The 12,343-nt window shown below is 44.7% G+C and overlaps 1 protein-coding gene across 2 annotated transcripts in view; it reads left to right on the forward strand.

Annotated features, from left to right (window-relative positions):
• Positions 1–6,890: 6,890 nt before the first annotated feature.
• The window catches only part of ncapg2 (non-SMC condensin II complex, subunit G2), a 91,549-nt gene continuing 86,096 nt past the window's right edge, over positions 6,891–12,343 (forward strand). For both annotated transcript variants that reach the window (XM_060825610.1, XM_060825611.1), the window contains exon 1: positions 6,891–6,998. The gene's annotated coding sequence lies outside the window, so the exon portion shown is untranslated. The remainder of the gene's footprint in view (positions 6,999–12,343) is intronic.

Consider the following 12,343-nt stretch of genomic DNA (forward strand, 5'->3'; position numbering starts at 1 on the left):
GCTTCAGAGATGTGTAATAATACCCCGGAACAGGTTGATTTGAAAAATAGGAGGTTTGAGGAAAAGCCCTTCATCAATTTTCCTGCTCCTCGGATGCTGCCTCCGGATTACTTTTCCAGCAACACACTCTCAACTCTGATCTCCAGCATCTGCAGACCTCACTGTCTCCTACCTGATTCGAAAAATAGGTTAAATAAAAATATTTTTAAAAGAATATAGTAATCCCATCTGCTCAAGATGGTGACTGTGTAGGTAGCATCTGGGCTCCAGTGCCTGGGCTTCTCTTTTTCGTCGGCTTTTTTCTTTTTTCCCTCTTCTTCTTTTCTCAGTTTTTTTTCCTTTCCAAAAATAGCACTGCGGTAGGAAGGCAGCTTTGATGGAGTCCAGAGTGGCGGCATCTCCAGAGGCAGCATGGCCACAGAGTCGGCTGGCCTGTTAAGCCTGGAGTGAGACTTTGGCAGCAGCATGCCATGGACTAGTGAAGCCCAGAGTGGGGCTGTAATGGTGGCGAAGGAAAAGTTGGATTCTACGTTATCTTTCTTTATGTTTTGTTTTAAGTTAATGAAAATAGCATTGGTTCATGGAGACAATATAAACTTTTCTCTGTACTTTATATTAAATACACGGGACAACAAATTATTTGATTTGTGATATACTGCAACAAGATAATTAGCTTCTGCAAGCATAAAGACACATACTTTCAGCTTCATCCATGAACTGTTTGGGATGTCATTTGTTATCAGCCGCTCTCTGGTTTGTATTTGAAGGTGGGCAAGTTGTTGGAAGGAATCATGAGGAACAGATTTACATACATTTGGTTAGCCAAGGACTGATAAAGGATAGTCAACATGACTTTGTGCAAAGGAAATCATGTCTCACTAACTCGATTGAGTTTTTTGAAGAAGTAACAATGAGGATTGATGAGGGCAGAGCGATAGATGTGATCTATATGGACTTCAGTAAGGCATTCAACAAGGTTCCCCAGGGGAGACTGGTTGGCAAGGTTAGATCAGATGGAATACAAGGAGAACTAGCCATTTGTATACAGAACTGGCTCAAAGGTAGAAGACAGAGGGTGGTGGTGGAGGGTTGCCTTTCAGAGTGACCATTGGTTTCCACAAGGATCACAGCTGGGTCCATTGATTTTCATCATTTATATAAATGATTTTGATGTGAACATAGGAGGTATAGTTAGTAAGTTTGCAGATGACACCAAACTTGGAAGTGTAGTGGACAGTGAAGAGGGTTACTTCAGATTACAACAGGATCTTGATCAGATGGGCCAGTGGGTTGAGAAATGGCAGATGGAGTTTAGATAAATGCAAAGTGCTGCATTTTGGGAAAGCAAATCTTAGCAGGACTTATACACTTAATGGTAAGGTCCTAGAGATTGTTGTTGAACAAAGAGACCTTGGAGTGCAGGTTCATAGCTCCTTGAAAGTGGAGTCACAGATAGATAGGACAGTGAAGGCGGCGTTTGGTATACTTTCATCGGTCAGAGTATTGAGTACAGGAGTTGGGAGGTCATGTTGCTGCTGTACAGAACATTGTTCCAAAAGTGGCCTAACCATTGTATGCTGGTCTGGTCTCCTTCCTATTGGAAAGATGTTGTGAAACTTGAAAGGGTTCAGAAAAGAATTACAAGGATGTTGTCAGGGTTGGAGGGAGAAGCTGAATGGGCTAGTACTGTTTTACCTGGAGCATCAGCAGCTAAGGGGTAACCTCAGGTTTCTCCCACTCTCTGAAAGTAGAGTATTCCTATGGAACCTTTCATATGCCAAAATGGCATAAGTGAAGAAGAAATTACCATTATTGTATATGGGAAAAACTTTTGAGATCCAATAAAAACCTACCAAATCATACCAAATAACACATAAGACCTAAAATAACACCAACATATAGTAAAAGCAGGAATATGATAGAAATATACACAGCCTATATAGAGTCATAGAGATCTACAGCATGGAAATAGACCCTTTGGTCCAACCCAACCATGCCAACCAGATATCCCAACCCAATCTAGTCCACCTGCCAGCACCCGGCCCATATCGCTCCAAACCTTCCCTTATTCATATACCCATCCAAATGCCTCTTAAATGTTGCAATTGTACCAGCCTCCACCACTTCCTCTGGCAGCTCACTCCATACACGTACCACCCTCTGTGTGAAAACATTGCCCCTTAGGTCTCTTTTATATCTTTCCCCTCTCACCCTAAACTTATGCCCTCTAGTCCTGGACTCCCCCACAACAGGGAAAATATAAATTATAAATAACATATCTTGCTAACAGATGCACAAAATAAATCGAGATACAAGTACAGATGCTGACCGACACAGTTCAAAGCAATACTGGCTTGATTTGAAAAGTGTGGCGCTGGAAAAACACAGCAGGCCAGGCAGCATCCGAGGAGCAGGAGAATCGACGTTTCAGGCATAAGCCCTTCCTGAAGATTCTCCTGCTGTTTGGATGCTGCCTGGCCTGCTGTGTTTTTCCAGCATCACATTTTTCAACTCTGGTCTCCAACATCTGCAGTCCTCACTTTCTCCCAATGGTGGCTTGATGCTGAGGCGCTGACTATAGTTTTCTGGGAAGGAACTTGGCCACGACACTCTTGTTGCTCAAGGCACGTGCTGCTTGTATTAAGGCTTAGTCATAGTGATGAACAGCATGGAAACAGACCCTTTGGTCCAACCTATCCATGCCGACCAGATATCCCAACCCAATCTAGTCCCACTTGCCAGCACCTGGCCCATATCCCTCTAAACCCTTCCTATTCATATACCCATCCAAATGCCTCTTGAATGTTGCAATTGTATCAGCCTCCAACACATCCTCTGGCAGCTCATTCACCCTCTGTGTGAAAAAGTTGCCCCTTAGAATAGTAGTAATCAAAAAAACGCTGAACATTACTTTAGTTTTTTGCCTTTTCTCGTAAAAGCAAACGTCCTCTTCAGATTTCTTTCAGTTAGCAAAAGCAGCTACAAATGTAGGTCTTTCATAAAAGTGAAGTGGCGTAAACTGAACTTTCAAAAAGCGGGTTATCTGTCGTGTTTTATAATATCATGAAGGGCATAGATAGGGCAAATAGACAAGATCTTTTCCGTAGGGTAGGTAAGCCCAGAACTAGAGAGCAAATAGAGTTCAGCTGAGGGGGAAAATAATTTAAAAGAGACCTGAGGGGCAACCTTTTCATACAAAGTTATAGAATCAGCTGCTGGAGAAGTGGTGGAGGCTGGTACAATTACAATATTTAAAAGGCATCTGGATCGGTATACGAATAGGAAGGACTTAGAGGAATATGAGCCAAGTTCTGGCAAACGGGACTAGATGAGTTTCGGAAATCTGGCTGGAATGGACAAGTTAGACCGAAGGGTCTGTTTCGTGGTATACATCTCTATGACACTGTATTATGGTCTTTGATGCTGTTGGGCCATTCTTTTATCACTACTTCCTGCAACATTTGGCACAACAACACTTCTAGATTGGGGACAATAGTTCATCCTCATTAACACTTAACACTGGAGCCCCCCAGGGATGCGTACTCAGCCCCCTACTGTACTCACTGTATACCCATAACTGTGTCACCAAATACCAGATTAATGCCATTTATAGGTTTGCTGATGACACCACCAGAGTCGGTTGAATCTCAGATGGCGACGAAACAGTTTACAGATGGGAGCTGGAAGACCTGGAAAAATGGTGCACTGAGAACAACCTCGCTCTCAATGCCGGCAAAACCAAAGAACTCATTATTGACTTTCGGCAGGATGTTACTCATGCCCCCCTACACATTAACACCACAGAGGTGGAACGAGTGGAGAGTGTCAAGTTCTTGGGAGTGGTCATCCACAACAAGCTTTTTTTGGACTCTTCATGCGGATGCACTAGTTACAAAGGCCCAACAACATCTCTTCTTCCTCAGGCAGCTGAGGAAATTTGGCATGACGGCGAATACCCTTGACAACTTTTATAGGTGTGCCAGTGAGAGCATTCTGTCTGGATGTATCACTACCTGATATGGCAACTGTACCATTTAAGATCGGAGACGGTTACAGAGATTGGTGAACTTGGCTCGGATCATCACAAAGGCCAACCTCCATCTGCCAGGCCCGCTGTCAAGGAAAGTTCGCCAGCATTCTCAAAGATCCATCCCACCCTGGCAATGTTTTTCTACAACTTCTACCATCAGGGAGAAGATACAGAAGCCTGAACACATGCACAAGCTGGTTTTGAAACTGTTTCTCCCCTACTGTTGTTAGAATACTGAATTGACTCTCAAACACTTAACATTCACCTGTACCTGTGCCTTTGCCACTGTTTACCTATTATTTACTTATCTATGCTATTTAACTATGTGGAGAAAGTGAGGACTGCACATGCTGGAGATCAGAGCTGAAAATGTGTTGCTGGAAAAGCACAGCAGGTCAGGAAGCATCCAAGGAGCAGGAGAATCGACGTTTCGGGCATGAGCCCTTCTTTAGGAATGAGGAAAGCGTGTCCAGCAGGCTAAGATAAAAGGTAGGGAGGGGGGACTTGGGGGAGGGACGTTGGAAATGCCATAGGTGGAAGGAGGTGAAGGTGAGGGTGATAGGCCGGAGTGGGGGTGGGTGCGGAGAGGTCAGGAAGAAGATTGCAGGTTAGGAAGGTGGTGCTGAGGTCGAGGGATTTGACTGAGACAAGGTGGGGGGAGGGGAAATGAGGAAACTGGAGAAATCTGAGTTCATCCCTTGTGGTTAGAGGGTTCCTAGGAGGAAGATGAGGTGCTCCTTCTCCAGCCGTCGTGTTGCTATGGTCTGGCGAGGGAGGAGTCCAAGGACCTGCATATAGAGGAGGCCACATTGGGTGCAGCGGATGCAGTAAATGATGTGTGTAGCGGTGCAGGTGAATTTGTGGCAGATATAGGAGAATCACTTCGGGCCTTGGAGGGAAGTAAGGGGGAAGGTGTGGGCGCAAGTTTTGCATTTCTTGCGGTTGCAGGGGAAGGTGCCGGGAGTGGAGGTTGGGTTGGTGGGGTGTGTGGACCTGACGAGGGAGTGGTCTTTTCAGAACGCTGATAGGGCAGGGGAGGGAAATATATCTCTGGTGGTGGGGTCCGTTTGGAGGTGGCGGAAATGACAACGGATGATACGATGTATATGGAGGTTGGTGGGGTGGGAGGTGAGGACCAGTGGGGTTCTGTCCTGGTGGCGAGTGGAGGGGCGGGGCTCAAGGGCAGAGGAGCGGGAATCAGCACCGCCTTCCTAACCTGCAATCTTCTTCCTGACCTCTCCGCCCCCACCCCACCTGTCCCCTCACCTTGACCTCCTTCCACCTATCGCATTTCCAACGCCCCTCCCCCAAGTCCCTCCTCCCTACTTTTTATCTTAGCCTGCTGGACACACTTTCCTCATTCCTGAAGGGCTCATGCCAGAAACATCGATTCTCCTGCTCCTTGGATGCTGCCTGACCTGCTGCGCTTTTCCAGCAACACATTTTCAGCTCTGATCTCCAGCATGTGCAGTCCTCACTTTCTCCTCGAAGATTTTAACCTACTTTGAATTCTCTTGCAAGGATGCTTTCCTTGAAGAAGCTCTCTTTCTCCCTCTACAAGGATTTCAGTGAGTCCCTCTCTCACTGCACACCCCAGGTCATCTCCTTTGCCCAGAAGCTCTTCAGCCATGTTCTCAAACAGACTCGCTACCACAGCCACATCTCCTTCCTCAGCACCTGTCTACGGAATCGAATGACCCCGCACAGACTCCGGACTATGTTCAGACCAACAGAATTTGGACCCAATGAGGACAACCAGTACCTACAACAAATCCGAAGCCTCCAGATCACAACTATGTATTGCTCAGTGGACAAAGCTTTTCACTGTGTCTCAGTACACTTGGACAATAAATTCAATTCAGTACCTCCTCAAGAGGCTAAGAAAATTTGGCATGTCCATGAATCTCTTATCAAGATTTATAGCTGCACTATAGAAAGATTTCTATTGGATGCGCCATGACATGGTACAGCAAATGCGCTGCCAAGGATCACAAGAAACTACAAAGTTGTGAAGACAACCCAGTCTTCACATGCCAACCTTCCATCCCTTGATTCCATCTATACTTCTTGCTGCTTCAGGAAGGCAGCTAACATAACCAAAGATCCCTCTCACCCTGGTTTATAATCTTTTCTGAACGCTTCTGTGGGCAGAAGATACAAAAGTTTAAACACACGTCACAACAGATTCATGAAAAGCTTCATCCCCACTGTTATTAAACTTCTGAAATTTTAAATGTAATGCTCTTTGTGCACCTTCCCTGCAGTAGTAATATTGTATTCTTTGCTCTGGTGCATCACCCTAACTTTTGTATGGTATGACCTACCTGCACTGTACACAAAACAGAACTTCTCACTGTAGCTGAGCACAACTGACAATAATCAATCAAATCAACCTCTCATATTCAGGGGTTGGGAAGACTATGGTGACCGTTCGAAACAGGTAACGGTCTCCCGGTGAATCCTTCTCGGTGATTGAAAGTTTTGAGACGATTCTCTGCCTTCCGGCGACCATTAGTGATTGGGTGGAGCGAGGCTGGGCGAATCCTCCCAGAGTCCGTTAGTGATTGGGCGGATCCTCCCGGCGACTGTTAGTGATTGGGTGGAGCGATGCTGGGCGGATCCTCCCGGCGACTGTTAGTGATTGGGTGGAGCGAGTCTGGGCGAATCCTCTCAGCGTCCGTTAGTGATTGGGCGAATCCTCCCGGCGGCTGTTAGTGATTGGGCGGGGCGAGGCTGGGCGGGTCCTCCGGGCGACCGTTATGGGGCGGGGCCTCCAAATGAATGAATGACTTAACGCTGTCGCCGTCCGTTCGTTGGTGTTTGAACTCGCGCATGCGTATTATTGGTCACCCAACGAGGAAAGCGCGCATTTTGGTTCCTTCATTCACTTCTGCTGCAGGCAAACGGAGGGAGAATACAGCAATCAGAAACAAAAAGGACGGTGGTTTTTGGCGCGTATTATTCCCAGGTAAGATGAAGTGATCGAGCAAGCGTGTTCATATAGCAGGCAGTTTAGTGTGGACAGGGGAGTTTTGTACCCAGGGAGTGACGACTGTTGTTCCCAAAATGCCGCGAAGTGACCTGGAGAACTAGCAAGAGATTCTCGAACTAGCTCGTTTCTCATGTGTGTAGTTGTCAGGTGCCTTCTTGTGTAACTTGGATCATGCTTCAGGAATTTCGAAATGTTTGTGGACTGTTCGCATTTTTCACATCGGTATCTTCCCTGTCATGGAGCAGGAACAGCGATTTCTCGGATCACAAGTTCAGATTGGTCTTGAACCCTGGTGTTGCTATCAAAGAACGTGCAAATTCTGATTTCTGTTAAACCCCTATATTAATAAAACTGATCAGGGTTTGTCAAAAAATATATATTCTTTCAAGGGTTGTGAGTGTCATTGGCTGTGTCAGCAATTATTACCCAATCTGAATTTGCGCTGGTTAGGTTCATTGGCCCACGGTGTTCAGGGATGTGCAGAGTAGTTGCATTACTCGTGGCTAAATACACGATAGTAGGGGAAATGGTCGAAGTGGGTTACTCTTCAGGGGTTCGGTGTGAACTTGTTGGGCTGAAGGGCCTGTTCCCACGCTGTAGGGATTCTAATTCTACCCATTCCTAATTGCCTTGCTGAAGATGGTATTGAGTGGTCTTCTTGAATTGCTTCAGTCCTTGGGTTGTAGTAACATTCAGCACTGTTAGGAATGGTGTTGCAGAATCTTAATTCAGCAAAATTGAAGAAAGTGACATATTTCCGAGTCAGGATAATGAGAGTCTTGGGGAGAAACTTGCAGCTGGTGTTCCCATGGATCTGTAAGCTTTATTAGAGATTGAGTTTTGGAAGTTGAAGTAGGCTATGTAGGTAATGTTTGAGAAAACAGTAGCAAATCATATCAATACCCACAACCAGAGCTGCATCAGGACACTCTTTAAATGGGCCAAACACCCCTTGTCAATGCTGTTATCATCACTGAATTCCCCCACTAAATACTGTGGGTTATCATTGCCTAGAAACTCAACTGGACTTGCCACATAAACAAATGGCCACAAGAGCAGGTCACCTCCTGACTCCCCAAAGCCTGTACCCTATCTACAATCTCACATTTTCTAAACTCTAGTTAGGTATCTTCCGCCTCGGCACACTTCAACCTCAGGGCATCAATGTGGACTTCAACAGTTTCCTCATTTCCCCTTCCCCCACCTCACCCCAGTTCCAAACTTCCAGCTCAGCACTATCCCTATGACTTGTCCTACCTGCCTATCTTCTTTTCCACCTATCCACTCCACCTCTGTCCTGAGGACCATGTCCTGAAACAAACTCGCTACCATAACCACATTTGCTTCCTCAGTGCCTGCCTCCGTTACCAACTCATCCCACACAGACTCTGGACCACCTTTAAACCAGCAGATTGGTCTAACCTGTTAACCAGCCCTTCTTCCCAGGCATGAGTACAGCAAGCCTTCTTTGAACTGCTTCTGAAACAATTAACTTTTTTTTTCCAAACAAGTAGGCCTCGACACCGTACTCTAGATGTGGTCTCATCAGTGCCCTGTACAACTGCAGTAAAGCTTTCCTTTTATATTCCTTTCTCCTTACAATGTAAATGAAGAAAATAGAAGCATGTTGTTTCCCATTGTTCCAGAACATCTTGTATGCTTCTGGAATATGGGAATAAGTAGTGTAAGTAGGCAATTGATGCTTAGGAACATGGATAGTCCAATGCGCACAAGTGAAAGAGGTTGGGGAGATGGTTTGCCGCGAGGGGATAGGATAGAGGAGTGGAGCAGTATGATTGGCAGCAAGGGCAGGAGCATGGCTGTCACTGGAGTCCTTTTGTGTTTCACCAGATCCCTGTCTAATCCATGATGCCAAGGTCCCTTACTCAGGCACTTAATGTTCTTGGATTAGGGATTCCACATGGGGGCTTACTTGTCATGCTTCTGGATGGCAGAAGCCATCACTGGGTTAATAATTGGGGTGGGTGATGGGGGTCATTTAACGGACTACAGGTCATCGACTTAATCAAGGTGGAGATAAGAGATTGGTGAGGGTCGTCCCTTGAGTAAATTTTTCTCTGCCCTCAAATTTTGTCTGGGAAAATACATTAAACTCAACCTTATCAAAAACATGTGCAGCATTTATGTGCCGCTCTTGAAGACAAAGGAATCAATGCATTAAGAAAGTTCTGTAGAGCAGAAATATGTGCAGAACACCAGCAGTAGAGGGAAGGAATGAGATAGGAAAGGAAGAATGGGGAGGTGGATAATGGAGAGAGAATGTGCTTGGAAAGCAGGATGATGGAAGGGACTTTAGGATCATAGCACATAGATCTGCCACTTGGCTCATTATACCAGCTCCAGCATTTGATTTGATCACAGCTCATCTTACTGTGATCTTCTCTTCCTCTTGCTTGTGCTCATTCTCACATGTGCTCTCTCTCCCTCTCCTCCTACGTCCACCCTTTATCCCTCACTGTTCACACTCCCAAACTTTCCAATTAGGTGTCCATAAGACTATAAGATACAGGAGCAGAATTAGACAATTCCACCTAAGGAGTCTGCTCTGCCATTCAATCGTGGCTATTATGTTTCTCAAACCCATTCTCCTGCCTTTTCCCCATAACTCTTGATCTCCTTACCAATAAGTAATCTCTCCAGCTCTGTCTTGCATACACCCAACGACTTGGCCTCTACAGCCCTCTGCGTCAATGGGTTCCACAGACTAACCACTCTCTAGCTGAAGTTCCTCTTCATGTCAGTTTTCTGTTTGGGTTGGCAGAGTGGCTCAGTGGTTAGCACTGCTACCTCACAGTGACAGGGACCCGGGTTTGATTCCTGCCTCCGGGTGACTGTGCAAACTCCACAGAGACAGAGACATTCTCTCCGTGTCTGCGTGGATTTCCTCTGGGTGCTTGGTTTTCTCTCACAGTCCAAAAGATGTGCAGATCAGATGAATTGGCCATAATAAATTGCCCATAGTGTTAGATGCAGAAGCCAGGGGTGAGTGTCGGGGAATGGGTCGGAGTGGGTTACTCTTAGGATAGTTGGTGCGGACTTGTTGGTCCAAAGGGCCTGTTTCCGTACTGTAGGGAATCTAGTCTAAAGTGTTGTCTCTTCACTCTGAGACTGTTGTTATGGACCTGGCCAGATCCCCTGAAAACATTTCAGGGAAGTAGACCAGACCCAAATTTTTCTAGTTGTTTTTAGCAGAAGTGATGCAGCTGGTCAAAGCACTTAGTTTTACACAAAACAGAATTTATTTACAAGATTACCAAATGAAACACAAACAAAAGAGAACAGAATATTGAATAATGTAACCGATCCGAAAACCTAACAGACTATCTCCACTTAATGGTTCTGTTCCAAATACTTGCAATAATCCCCATAAACACTCCTTGGCACAAAAGGTAAAATCAAACACAGGGTCTTACAGGGGAGATAGAGAGAAAGGAGGATCAGCCTGGACCTGCTTGTTTGGGTCCAGCAGCTTCAAAACTGCCTGACTGCTTTCAGTAAATAGCCAGACCAAACCAAACCAAAGGAAAACTGAGATGGGAGAAGTGGTCACTCCCCTTTCATTGTACGAGTGTTTCTTTTAAAACTTGAAAGCCTTTTGTCTGAGACAGTATCCATTAACTAATCAAATTGGCTCTAAAACCCTTCAAACTGAGACTTTTTGGAGTCTGTATCTTTTATGATCTCTTTGGGGGGAAAAAAATGCTAAGGACAACAACCTTGTTAAAGAATAAGCATCATCACACGCTGCCCTTCGGTCCTAGGCTCTTCTGCCAGTGGAAACATCTCCGCGTCCATTCTATTCTGTAAGTTTCAGTGAGGTTCCCCCTTCTACCTTCTGCCAGTTAGCCAATCCTTTATCCATTCTTGATGAAGGGCGTACATCTGAAATGTTGATTCTCCTGCTCCTCCGTTGCTGCCTAACCTGCTGGACTTTTCTAGCACCACACTCAAATCCTTTATCCTGCCCCTAACACCATTGGCTGTAATTCAACAGTCTCCTGTGTGGTACCTTTTAAAGGCTTTCTGGAAATCCAACTAAATCACAATGACTAGCTCTCCTTTGTCTAACTTGCTTGTTAATTCCTCAAAAGAATTCTAATAAATTTATCAGACATGACCTTCCCTTGATTAAGCAGTGCTGTCCTTGCATTATTTTACAATGCACTTCCAAATATTCTGCAATCTCATCCTTAATAATGGACTCGAGCCTTACCAAGGACAGAGGTCAAGCTCATCAGCCTACAGCTTCCTGTCTTCTGCCTCCCATCTTAAACAGGTTTGTTACAATAGCCATTTTCCAGTTCTCTAGGATCATCCCTGATTCATTGATTTCTGACCAAATCAGATTAACTCTACTTTGAACATACAAAAAGAGATGGTCAGTTTGTTGAGTATGAGAATTCCAAGGTTTAATAACGTTTTGAGTGAAGAAATTCCAAGCTATCTCTATCTTGAGGGAAGCACTTTTGTTTTTAAAGCCTGCTGTGGTTCTAGATTTCCCCCATGCAAGGTCGCATCCCTTCATCTGTCCTGTCAAGTTCTGTCAGGATCTTGTGTTTTGTAGCTAGGTCATCTCTCGTTCTTTCAAACTCCAATGATTAGAGGCCGTGTTTTCTTATAAAACACCCTTTTCATTCTGAGAATCTGCTCTTGGAACTGTTTCTAATGCAGGTATCTCTAATTAAGGAGATGAATACTGTACAATGATGTGTCCTTCTCAATACATTGTACAGCTGTATCAATGTTTCCTTACTTCATTTCCCTTGCCATAGAAGCCAACATCCATTTATTTTCCTAATCACTTGGTATAATTGAATGTTAACACTTAGTGATTCATGTACAAAAACAACAAGATTCTTCCATGTCATGGAATTCAGCAGTCTCTCCTCTTTGAATAATCTGTTTTCTCATTCTTCCTGCTGAAGTGGCAACCTTCTGTATCTACAGTATGTTCCATCTGCTAAATTTTTGCTCTCCCACTTAACCAATCTATAAACCCTTTTCAGACCCTATCCTCCTCACAACTTTCTGTTCTTTACAATATCCAATACAGTTGGGAAAAAAATTGAAGCAATCCCAGCACTGATCCCACATTCCACAATTTGCAAAGTTAAAAAATGAAACTTTTACCCTGACTCTGTTTCCAATCAGGTAACCAGTTCTGCATTCATACTAATAAACCATCCCAACACCATGAGTTCTGTGTTGTACAGTAATCTTTATGCAATATATTATTGAATAGCTTTTGGAAATCCAAATCCACACTAGTGGTTTACCTTTAAACTTTCTGCATAATACAT

Source organism: Hemiscyllium ocellatum, chromosome 5 (genome assembly GCF_020745735.1).
Source record: "Hemiscyllium ocellatum isolate sHemOce1 chromosome 5, sHemOce1.pat.X.cur, whole genome shotgun sequence".
Lineage (NCBI taxonomy): Eukaryota > Metazoa > Chordata > Chondrichthyes > Orectolobiformes > Hemiscylliidae > Hemiscyllium > Hemiscyllium ocellatum.